This window comes from Pleurodeles waltl, chromosome 8 (assembly GCF_031143425.1).
Source record: "Pleurodeles waltl isolate 20211129_DDA chromosome 8, aPleWal1.hap1.20221129, whole genome shotgun sequence".
Classification (NCBI taxonomy): Eukaryota; Metazoa; Chordata; class Amphibia; order Caudata; family Salamandridae; genus Pleurodeles; species Pleurodeles waltl.
In genome coordinates this window covers 356,551,432-356,564,487 of record NC_090447.1, presented here as the reverse complement: position 1 = coordinate 356,564,487, position 13,056 = coordinate 356,551,432, and positions in this window count along the sequence as shown.

Genomic DNA, 13,056 nt, shown 5'->3' with positions numbered 1-13,056 from the left:
AATGCAGGTTAGAGTGCCGTGGACCCAGGCTTGGCTGTGCACAAAGGATTTCCGCCAGAAGTGCACAGAGGCCGGAGTAGCTGCAAAATACGCGGTTCCCAGCAATGCAGCCTGGCGTGGGGAGGTAAGGACTTACCTCCACCAAACTTGGACTGAAGAGTCACTGGACTGTGGGAGTCACTTGGACAGAGTTTCTGGATTCAAGGGACCTCGCTCATCGTGCTGAGAGGAGACCCAGGGGACCGGTGATGCAGTTCTTTGGTGCCTGCGGTAGCAGGGGGAAGATTCTGTCGACCCACGGGAGATTTCTTCTGAGCTTCTAGTGCAGAGAGGAGGCAGACTACCCCCACAGCATGCACCACCAGGAAAACAGTCGAGAAGGCAGCAGGATCAGCGTTACAGAGTTGCAGTAGTCGTCTTTGCTACTTTGTTGCAGTTTTGCAGGCTTCCAGCGCGGTCAGCAGTCGATTCCTTGGCCGAAGGTGAAGAGAGAGATGCAGAGGAACTCTGATGAGCTCTTGCATTCGTTATCTAAGGAACTCCCCAAAGCAGAGACCCTAAATAGCCAGAAAAGAGGGTTTGGCTACTTAGGAGAGAGGATAGGCTAGCAACACCTGAAGGAGCCTATCAGAAGGAGTCCCTGACGTCACCTGCTGGCCCTGGCCACTCAGAGCAGTCCAGTGTGCCAGCAACACCTCTGTTTCCAAGATGGCAGAGGTCTGGAGCACACTGGAGGAGCTCTGGGCACCTCCCAGGGAAGGTGCAGGTCAGCGGAGTGGTCACTCCCCTTTCCTTTGTCCAGTTTCGCGCCAGAGCAGGGCTGAGGGGTCCCTGATCCGGTGTAGACTGGCTTATGCAGAAATGGGCACCATCTGTGCCCATGAAAGCATTTCCAGAGGCTGGGGGAGGCTACTCCTCCCCTGCCTTAACACCTTTTTCCAAAGGGAGAGGGTGTAACACCCTCTCTCTGAGGAAGTCCTTTGTTCTGCCTTCCTGGGCCAAGCCTGGCTGGACCCCAGGAGGGCAGAAACCTGTCTGAGGGGTTGGCAGCAGCAGCAGCTGCAGTGAAACCCCTGAAAAGGCAGTTTGGCAGTACCAGGGTCTGTGCTACAGACCCGTGGGATCATGGGATTGTGCCAACAATGCCAGGATGGCATAGAGGGGGCAATTCCATGATCTTAGACATGTTACTTGGCCATATTCTAAGTTACCATTGTGAAGCTACACATAGGTAGTGACCTATGTGTAGTGCACGCGTGTAATGGTGTCCCCGCACTCACAAAGTCCAGGGAATTTGCCCTGAACTATGTGGGAGCACCTTGGCTAGTGCCAGGGTGCCCACACACTAAGTAACTTTGCACCTAACCTTTACCAGGTAAAGGATAGACATATAGGTGACTTATAAGTTACTTAAGTGCAGTGGTAAATGGCTGTGAAATAACGTGGACGTTATTTCACTCAGGCTGCAGTGGCAGGCCTGTGTAAGAATTGTCAGAGCTCCCTATGGGTGGCAAAAGAAATGCTGCAGCCCATAGGGATCTCCTGGAACCCCAATACCCTGGGTACCTCAGTACCATATACTAGGGAATTATAAGGGTGTTCCAGTATGCCAATGTGAATTGTTGAAATTGGTCACTAGCCTGTTAGTGACAATTTGGAAAGAAATGAGAGAGCATAACCACTGAGGTTCTGGATAGCAGAGCCTCAGTGAGACAGTTAGTCATAACACAGGTAACACATTCAGGCACACTTATGAGCACTGGGGCCCTGGCTGGCAGGGTCCCAGTGACACATACAACTAAAACAACATATATACAGTGAAAAATGGGGGTAACATGCCAGGTAAGATGGTACTTTCCTACAGGGCCCCCCACCGACTCCCACAGACAGCGCACGAAACCTCAGCTTCACCCTCAACTCCTCGCTCTCCATGTCAAAGCAGGTCAGCGCCATCTCCTGCTACAACACCCTCCGCATGCTCCCCAGAGTTTACAAATGGATCCCAACAGAAACAAGAAAAACAGTAACCCAGGCCCTCGTCAGCAGCAGACTCGACTACGGCAACGCCCTCTACTCCGGTATCTCATCCAAATTCCTACAACGCCTCCAACGCATCCAAAATGCCTCCGCCCGACTCATCCTCAACATCCCTCGCCACTGCCACATCAACCCCCACCTAAGAGACCTGCACTGGCTCCCCGTCAACAAGAGGATCACCTTCAAGCTCTTCACCCACGCACACAAGGCACTCCACAACACCAGACCAACATACCTGAACAACAGACTGAGCTTCTACACCCCCACCCGGCAGCTCCGCTCCGCCAACCTCGCCCTCGCCTCCATCCCCTGCATCCGGCGCAAATCTTCCGGCGGCAGATCATTCTCGTACCTCGCCGGCAAGACCTGGAACACCCTCCCGTCGGATCTATGACAGACCCAGGACCTTCTTTCCTTCAGAAAACTCCTCAAGACTTGGCTCTTCGAGCAGTAGCAGCACCCTCCCCCCCGCGCCTTGAAACCCTCACGGGTATGTAGCGCGCTTTACACATTGATTGATTGATTGATTGATTGACCTTCCTCTACCATCACCCCAGCCCCTTCCACATACCCCTATACAAATTAGCCCCTAAATAACCACCCTTGAATCACAAACCAATCTGAAGTCAGTCTGTTATTTCATAAATGTGTAATTACAACAGCACCAACACTTATCAATGTAAATGTTAATTTGCTCATACCAATGTATGACAGATGTTGGGCAGCAGTACATATAGCAGAAGGCAGAATGAGGTACCAAGATCTGTAAAATGGAAAGCCAAAGTGAACTGTCAGTGTCCATAGACAGAGGTGGAGAGGTAGTAGTCAGATATGTGAGTAGCAGTGACAGTCTCTTACTTGTGTGTCACTGGAAGTACTGCATGATAATGTTCGTTCGGTTGTCAATATCTTCTTCCTCTACCTCCTCTTCCTCACTGTCCACAGGCTCCACCGCTTCCACAAGACCATCATCAGGCTCATCCTCCTGCAGAAAAGGCACCTGGCGTCGCAATGCCAGGCTGTGCAACAAGCAGCATGCCACGATTATCTGGCACACCTTCTTCGGTGAGTAGTATAGGGAGCCACCTGTTAGATGGAGGCACCGGAATATGGCCTTCAGGAGGCCGAACGTCCTCTCAATAATCCGCTTAGTTCGCCCATGTGCCTCATTGTAGCATTCCTCTGCCATTGTCCTGGCATTCCTCACTGGGGTCAGTAGCCATGTGAGGTTGTGTAACCAGAGTCACATGCAAATGTCGAGGGATTTCTGTTAGACACACACTAACCCTCAGGGACGACCCCATACCCAGACACCTACACATACTGTGTGGGGACCTTCGGCTCACCTATTAGCCACACACGGGGCCTCTGGAGTTTTCCCATCACATAAGGGATACTGCTATTCCTCAAACTGTAAGCGTCATGCACAAAGCCAGGATACTTGGCTTTCACATGAAAGATGTACTGGTCCGCTAAACACACCATCTGCATACTCATAGAATGGTAGCTTTTTCGATTTCTGTAAACTTGTTCATTTCTGCGGCGGGGGTGACAAATGCCACATGTGTACCATCAATGATGTTGGGGATATGTCCCAGGGCATAGAAGTCACCTTTCACTGTGGGCAAATCCTCCACCTGAGGGAACACGATGTAGCTGCGCATGTGTTTCAGCAGGGCAGACAACACTCTGGACAACACATTAGAGATCATTGGCTGGGACATCCCTGATGCAATGGCCACTGTAGTTTGATAGGAACCACTTGCCAGGAAATGGAGTACTGACAGGACCTGCACTAGAGGGGGGATTCCTGTGGTATGGCGGATAGCTGACATCAGGTCTGGCTCCAACTGGGCACACAGTTCATGGATTGTTGCACGATCAAGTCTGTAGTGACTATTATGTGTCTCTCTTCCATTGTCAACAGGTCCACCAGCGGTCCGTACACCAGCGGATGCAGCCATCTCCATCACCTGCCCCAGCAGACGTGCCCTATGGACGAGAACAGCGAGCAGAGACTCAGCCAACACTGAGGTGTCACAAAATGTCATTTGCACACATTTATTAATCTGCAATGTGCCTGCAACTGTGTGTATTCAAGGCCTACATTGGTGTGATGCAGTTAATATTAATGCCATATGGCCCCCTGAAATGGCGGCTGCCTGACCTATAAGGTGGGACAAGGGGATATGAGGTAACTGCGCTGGCGTTGTACACCGTCGCGGTCGGCGGTCGAAGTCCGCAGCGCAATCCAGCATTGGTCAACATTGGACCCTTTGGGTCCGAGGAGCCAATGACGATGTATTCCGGTGGTGATGGTACACACCGCCGCGGACGTGACCGCCATTTTCTGTCTGTTCACTCACTTGATACCTGACCTTCAAGAGGAGAGGACCTACACTGCAAGTGCTGCTGTGACCTGTGTCTGGAAGCGACAATGGCTCATGTGTCTGGGAAAGGGCCCCTGCCTTCACTTCGGAGGAGTTGGAGAAACTAGTGGATGGGGTCCTCCCCCAGTACACACAACTGTACGGTGAGTACACTGTGAGCATACTGCATGGGCCCTGCTGCCCTCAGTGAGGAGGCTATTGACCTCCTGAGATCCCTCATTGTTGGGCAGTCTACCATTCTGAATGCCGTCCAGGGTGTTGAGAGGCATTTGCAACAAACAAATGCATACCTGGAGGGCATTCATTCTGGACAGGCAGCCCAACAGAGAGCATTTCAGGCTCTGGCCTCAGCACTGATGGCAGCCATTTTCCCTGTGTCCAGCCTCCCCCTCCAACTTCCTCCACCCAGACCCAATCCCCTGTACCTCAGCCTATCCCAAGCACACCATCAGACCAGCATGCACACACATCAACACACAAGAGTGGCTCAGGCAAACATATGCACCACACATCTCACAGGCACTCACACAAGCATCATACCCATGCACACATACCAACATCCACTGTCTCCACTGTGTCCCCCTCGTCCACGTCTCCCTCCTCCCTCCCAGTCTCGTCTCCACTCACACCTGCATGAACTACATCCTCAGCCACTACCTCCATCAACAGCACGCACATCACCACACACCGCTCATGTGCAATCACCACCCTCACTACCACTCACACATCCCCAGTGTTCTCTACCAGTGTGTCTGTGAGCCCTCCTCCCAAAGTACACAAACGCAGGCATACACCCACCCAACAGCCATCCACCTCACAACAGCCTCCAGCCCATGCACCTTCACCCAAATTCAGCAGACGTACACCTCCTACAACCACTACCTCTACCTCCACTCCCAAACCCCATCCATCTACCAATCCCAGTGTGTCTAAAAAACCTTTCCTGGCTAACATTGACCTCTTCCCTACACCTCCCCCCGTCCTTTCCCTAGGGCCAGGCTTTCCAGGTACCAGCCCAGCACCTCAGCCACCACATCCCCAGGCACAGTGGTGCCAGCAACTGCGGGGTCATGGAGTGCGCCAGCCATCAGGGCTGCCAGTGTACCACGGAGCGAGTGCAAGGACATTCCGCCACCTGCCAAAGTGAAAAAGATGCCCACATCCTGGAGGGAGAAGCCGAAAACACCTACCACCAAGGTGTTAGGGAAAACAAAAGGGGATAGTGGCAAGACAGCTGCGCCACCATCTAAGGGGGGGAAGGGCCAAAAACTGAAGGGCAGGTCAGGAGAGGGCATGGTGGCACCGACTGAGGGACCAGTGTCACACCTTCTGTCCACGTCGACGCCAACCTGTAAGGCGGAAAACACCGCCACCTGCACCGCCACAGACCCCGCCGCCGGCACCGCCGCCACAGACCCCGTAGCCAGCACTGCCACCACAGACCCCGCAGTCAGCACCGCCGCCACAACCCCGCAGCCAGCACCACCACCACAGACCCTGCGGCCAGCACCTCCACCACAGACCCCACCGTAAGGACTGTCTCGACTAACACTGCTGCAAGCACTGCCAGCGGCCCCGCGACGTCCTCAGACAGTGGCACCACCGCAGACATGGCTACCATCCCCAGTGGTCAGTCGTCTGAGGCTGGTGGTGAGTTCCAGGACCCTGGGCAGCTTCCATAAAGCATCACTGTCATCACAGTTGTCACCTGCATATGGAATGCAAAGCCGAAGCAGTGTGGGGTATGTCTCTGCCTCCATGGTGTATCATGCTACCTGTACCTCGGCAATCTCGTGGCACACACACCCAGGCGAGTGTATTGTTCCTGCCACACTGCACATGGAGCACTCTGGGCACCAAGCCCCCTCTAGAACCAGTGGAGAGATACATCCACTACGTCAGTCCTTGGCAGGATGAAGCGCTCTGGGCACCATGCCCCCTCCAGAACCAGTGGAAAAAGGCATCCACTACCTCAGTTCTTGGCAGGATGAAGCACTCTGGGCACCATGCCCCCTGCAAAACCAGTGGAGAAAGGCATCCACTACCTCAGTCCTTGGCAGGATGAAGCACTCTGGGCACAAAGCCCCCTCCAGAACCAGTGGAGTATCACATCCACTACCTCAGTCCTTGGCAGGATGAGGCACTCTGGACACCATGCCCCCTCCAGAACCAGTGGAGAAAGGCATCCACTACCTCAGTCCTTGGCAGGATGAAGCACTCTGGGCACCATGCCCCCGGAGAACCAGTGGAGAAAGGCATCCACTACCTCAGTCCTTGGCATGATGAAGCACTCTCGGCACCATGCCCCCTCCAGAACCAGTGGAGAAAGGCATCCACTACCTCAGTCCTTGGCAGGATGAGGCACTCTGGGCACCATGCCCCCTCCAGAACCAGTGGAGAAAGGCATCCACTACCTCTGTCCTTGGCAGGATGAAGCACTCTGGGCACCATGCCCCCTCCAGAACCAGTGGAGTATCACATCCACTACCTCAGTCATTGGCAGGATGAAGCACTCAAGGCACCATGCCCCCTCCAGAACTAGTGGAGACTGTTATCCACTAGAGAGAGACTGTGGCTTTGCACTCCCCAGGATACAGAAGTGGGCAAACCACCCACTGTAAAGACTTGAGAGACTGTGACTTTGCACTCCCCAGGATAAAGCAGTGGGCAAACCATCCACTGGAAAGACTTGAGAGACTGTGGCTTGGACTCCCCAGGATAAAACAGTGGGCAAACCACCCACTGGAAATACTTGAGAGACTGTGGCTTTGCACTCCCCAGGATGCAGCATTGGGCAAACCACCCACTAGAAAGACTTGAGAGACTGTGGCTTTGCACTCCCCAGGATAAAACAGTGGGCAAACCACCCACTGGAAAGACTTGAGAGACTGTGGCTTTGCACTCCCCAGGAGCAAACTGTGGGCAAGGAGCCCCCTCGTGGAGCAGTGGCGTTGTGCTTTCATCATGCTGAGGTGCCTCCCTCCCCCTGAGGTGCCTGTATATTTTCTATGTGATGCCCCTCCAGTGTTCTCTCCGTTTGGAGTCAGGTATCTGGTGTGGGCCTCGCCCATGCATTTTGGGCCCAGTGGTCCACGGACAATGATTGGTGCACTATCCAGACTTGTGTAGTTGGTGTACATAATTGTATATACTGGATTTTGCATTCTGATAATGATATTTCACATGATTACATTTGTTCAAATCATTTCCTTTGGTCCTTGCGTTCTTCCAAGGGGGGTGGGGGTGTATATGTAATGTTGCAGCATGTATTTCTGTGTATGGTGTTGTGGGTGAGGGTGGGGGTGGGGGTGTTGCGTGTTGCGTGTGTGTGTCACTCTCTTTTCCCTCCCCTCTCCCCTGTGTTGTGGGTGCAGTACTCACCGTGGTCGTCGCCGCCGTCGTTGGAGCTCCTGATAGAGGAGCAGGAAGACCATCGCTGGCAGGATCTGCAAATCGGGCTCCATGGCGTCCTGGTTTCTCGTGGGGTGTGGAGAGGTGAGTGTTTTCCCTTCTGTGTATTGTTTCCGCCGTGTTTTTATTTGCGTTGGTTCCGCTCCAGAAAAGATGGCGGGTAGGCCTTTTGTGATAGGGTGGGCGGTACATTGTCTCCCGCCTGTCTGCTGGCAGTGTCCGCCGCGCTGTTTGTTTGTACCGCCATAATCCCATTTATTTTCCGCTGGCCTGTTGGCGGTATTACCGCCACTTTAACACCGACCGCCAGGGTTGTAATGAGGGCCATAGTCCGCTTATTGTCCTTTGTGATCATGCAATTGAAACATTTACCTCATCTAATGCAGAGGTTCCAGGGGAAGGCTTTATTCCCATCTGTAAGCCGGCTTATGTGAAAGCCTTCCTTTTATATAAGGAGCTTGGTACTTCAGGTATACAAAGGTCTAAATCAAATACAAAACTACACCCGGAAACTAATTTACATTGTGTATGATCTACTGGAATTTGGGATACAATTAGGACTAAAATACATTCCACAGCTCATTTGACTAGCCTAACACATACTTTAGATTTTTTTATGACAGATGATATTACACTCCTTACTATCTAACCATATACTAGCCATTCAAAACACTTGAAGGAAGTGTCACACCATAGATGCTATATTTCTACATATGTTAATTCTATATCCCAAAGATGTAGATTTTTGGACCTGGGTTTGGTCAAAAATTTCAAAAATTACAAACATTCTTTAACCCTTTTCCATTCATATGCTTCTTATAGCTGGTATACATGGAATGTATGTTCACAATATACTTGGTGAATTGGTTGAATTATTAATTACAACCACTTTGCAAGTTATCACTTGTAACTTCAAGAGACAAGATAATTTGCCAGTTTGGCTTTGGCAAAGCTCAGTATGTTATAATCATAGATTGATAAGGCTTGAATATAGGTATCAGTGCACTCCTATCAATTTATTTTTTTTAAACCATTTCAGATGTTAATGGTGTTCTTTTGGGGTGCTGCCTTCTGATTTTAGGTGCAAAACTATAATCTCCATGTATCACTTGTCCTAAATTAGGAAAGTGCCTTCCCTCTAGCACCACTCAATGCGCCAGTAGGTTTCTTCATTTCACCTTTATGTGTAAACTCCTTTAATCATGATGGGAAACAACTTATGAACAGTAATTGTCTCTAATTATTTGATTTGGGGCATTCATTTGAACAAAAGATGACAGAAAAGGTCCTGTTGACATTTGGAGAGACGTGGCTCATAAGGTAGTGCTTTTGACTGCCTGGAGTGGTATAATGTGCACAATTCTTAAAATGATGTGCTGGCTTGCATCTGATGCAGTAGAATATAGTAATTTACAGCTTGAACAAGGATACAGAAGTTTGGAGAGCAATGAAGAATTGAGTGCATATAGAGTGCACTGAAGGATTACCTAGGATTAAATGCCTGAAATCATGAAGGGCATAAAGTACTGATGTAGAATGAGTTGGTTTGATTATTGGAGACCCGTAATGCCAGGGCTCTGGAGTACTACCTTTTAGTGGTGGAGTCTATAGCAAATCAAAAATTCAAACCTTTAAAGCCCCAAAACTGCACTCTTCCATTTGCTTCCCTATTAGCAAGTGACATTGTTCAAAGACTGTCACAGGAATGCTTTTGCAATTAATTATCCACAAGTAATTGCTATACGCATTCAAAAAAGAGACTTGAAGTAGGTGTTGGTGAATGGAAAATGTTAAATATGAAAGCATGAGTGACATGGGAATTGTTAGGACCTTCAGTATGCCCTCCTGCTTTTTATGGGCGAGTGCAAAGCGCTCAGTCCGTTCAGTAATCTCTCTTTGGGCTTCAAACCACGCCCATGTCACGTCAGTCACTTACATTGGTTCGTGGGCTTGCCTTTTAAAATCTACTTGCTTTCATTTGTGAAAGGCATGCATACGTCATGCCTTATCCGGTGTTTAGCCCACCTACACAGCACCGGTAAACTACTAGAAACATACGAGGCTCGATGTTTTGAGCCTGGGGTCCGGACTACTTTATCTGTTTATTTTCCACGCAGCGCCATCGCGCTGCATTTTACATTGTGCGATTGCGCTGTTTTTTTCCTTTACACCGCTAATAGCTCTAACTCAAGCAAATGCGAGACCCGTTGCATTGAAAATGCTTGTTAAATAATGTGCTTAAAAACTTACTGCAGTCCTGATATGGAGATGAAGAATTCTTCTCTCTCAGAAAATACATCCACATGAATAGTTTGTTCTTTTTCTTATAATTCTTTTATCTTTATATTTGTAGGATTTTCGAATAAAAAGACCTGATCCCTCACCAGCCTTATGTGGCATGTTTCAAGATCAAGGTATTCGCTTTACCTGCAATTTATGTTCAGCAGCGAGACTCACAATTGCCTCTTACCTGATGAGCCATTTGTGTTCAGTGTAAGATATGTTGTGAGTGAAGCAAGTAGAAAAACACTGTGCCAGTAAGTTGGCAAGTATCTTTTATTTTGTGTCCACTTGTGTCAAAAGTTTAAAAACAGTAGAGATGTGGATTATTAGGACTCAACATATTTCCTAAGTATGTGTTGGCCAATATTTTTCACCCCTTGCCGTCACCACTCTGGTTGATGAGCTGTATTCAGGACACAGATGACTTCGCAATTCCCTAAGCAATTACTGTATTATAGTGTGTGTATGTGACAGAAGAAACCCAGTTGGTCAGGTGTTCTAACAGTTCTCAGCACTGTGTGGTGCCATTTGATATTTGAGGCACATGGGTGAGGGTGTTAAACACCTAGGGGCATATTTACAGTATACTCTGTTTGCACCAAATTAGAGTCATTTTTATTTACTCTAATTCAGTGCAAAACTAACTCCATATTTATACTTTGGTGCAAGACCTGTCTAGCACCAAATTTATGGAGTTAAAGTCATTTTTTGGAAGTGGAAACCTACCTTGCCTTATTGAGATGCAAGGTAGGCGTTCCCATGCAAAAAATGACTCTATGGCCTTAACGCCATACTTATACTCCTCTGCAAAAATGGTGCACAGGAGGGAGGAGGGGTCAAAAAATGGCACAAATCTTGCTTTGCCCTGTTTTTTAACTCGTGTCCTGGGTCAGGGCAGGCATTAGGGGACCTGTGGGCCTATTTCCATGGTGGAACACCATGAAATAAGCCTGCAGGTGTCCTCCTCAGGCCCCAAGGGCACCCACACCAGAGGAACTGCAGAGGATGGGGGACCCCATCCCAGGTAAGTACAGATAAGTACAGGTAAGTATTGCATTTTATTTTTTAAAGTGTCATAGGGGGCCCTGTAATGGGCCCCCATACATGGCACAGGGTGCAATTGCCATACCCAGGGGACCCTTGTCCCCTGTGCTGGCCATTGGGGTGGTGGGCATGACTCCTGCCTTTTCTAAGGCAGGAGTTATGTGGCATGGTAGGTTTAGCACCATAAAACAACGCTAATCTGGTTAGAGTCATTTCTTTTTACTTTAACCTGCCTAAAGCCAATTTTTAGTTCTAAACCCCCTTCTTATACTGCCAGCCCCACCCGACTAAAGTCATTTTTTTTTTACTCTAGTTTACCCTTTGCACTGGCTTGCACCATTCCATAAATATGATGCCCGGCTGGTGTACAGAAATGGTACAACAGGGCCAAACCTTTTGGTGCAAAACTATCTTAGTGCAGTTTTGCACCAACAAGTATAAATCAGGGTCCTAAAGTCTAAGGCACAAACCCAAGAGTGCAAAACAGTAACCTGGGCTAAAGACAATTTAATTAATACAATATTGAAAAAGATTAATCAGAGATGTTGAATACTTACAAACTGGATACAAAATTAATTGTTAATTATATATATTTGTTAATGAAAACAGTAAACAATTAACATCATCAAACCGATTATTTATTTTGCTCTTACCTTTGATCTGATCGAATGATTGCAAACAGGGTTTATATGGCTTTGAAAGGAACAAAGGAATTCATAGGTCCATTATACATAGATGCCATTTTATCATTGAATTAAAAGAGTTTGTATTCATTCTTTTAAGAACAATCTTTAAAGCATTTGTTTTTCTAAAGAAAGAATAAAGAGACCGACTGTCAATATACTGTTTTAGATTCAGATGCTCCCATTGAACATTTTAAGAATTCATTTTACACTATTCTTTATAAGTGCAAAACACTGTCCTTTTCTGAATCAGCGTGGCTGCCTCATAATATGTTTTTTACTTTCCCATCTGACTCTGCCCTTCAAATGAAACTGTCTTTACTATGACTCCTTTGAGGAGGAAATGCGGGCAGCATCTTTGTCATCAGGTTTCTGGGGAAAGGCCCTTGATCTATCTTTGAACTACTCTTGAGCAAATTTTATTTTCTAATTGATGCTCTTGTGTTTTTTTTAATTGTTTTTCTTTCCAGGGGTACATTGATGGTACCCCGCCTCAAATATCACAACGGGCAAAAAGAAGGAATACACATTGTGTATAATAATTGTGTAACATTTATCTAATAACTACATCATACATTTTTTTCATGCCCCAAATATAAAAATTCAGCTGTTCTACATCTCACGTTCTCATTCTGCATGCGGGAAATAATGCTGTACTTGCTGATTCTTCATTATATGACAGTTATCTGGTGTTACATTGACTGCCAGTGTTAGAGAGTAAACATTATTAATAAAAAATGTGTCACTAAAACATAATGCAATGTAATAACATGTATTAAAAGGCCTAACTGAAAACGTGTGCTGAAAAAATAAACATGTGATTTGAAAAAGTGATAGCCTTGGTGTCAGCCACAATGAAGTTCAATGTGAAAATAACAATGTCTAATGAAAATGTATTTTGTTCAATCATAATTAAATGTACTGACAAAAGATTATTAACATGTACTACAAAAACTACTATTAGAAATGTTTATTCTTCGTGTTTAGCATTAGTTAAAAGGCCCACGTTTTAGTATTTTTCCAGAAACACAATGCTTAAATGTGTGCTAACTTTGCAAAATAATGTTTCTTCAAACATCCTGTGTGACTTACATTTTTCTGTCTTGTGCTCATGTTTCATTTCTTGTATTTTCCTCGACATAATAGTTGTATCTTTTAACAAAAGGTCTTAGTTTTTGGCAGGAAGCAACACGTCATGCTTCTGTGTA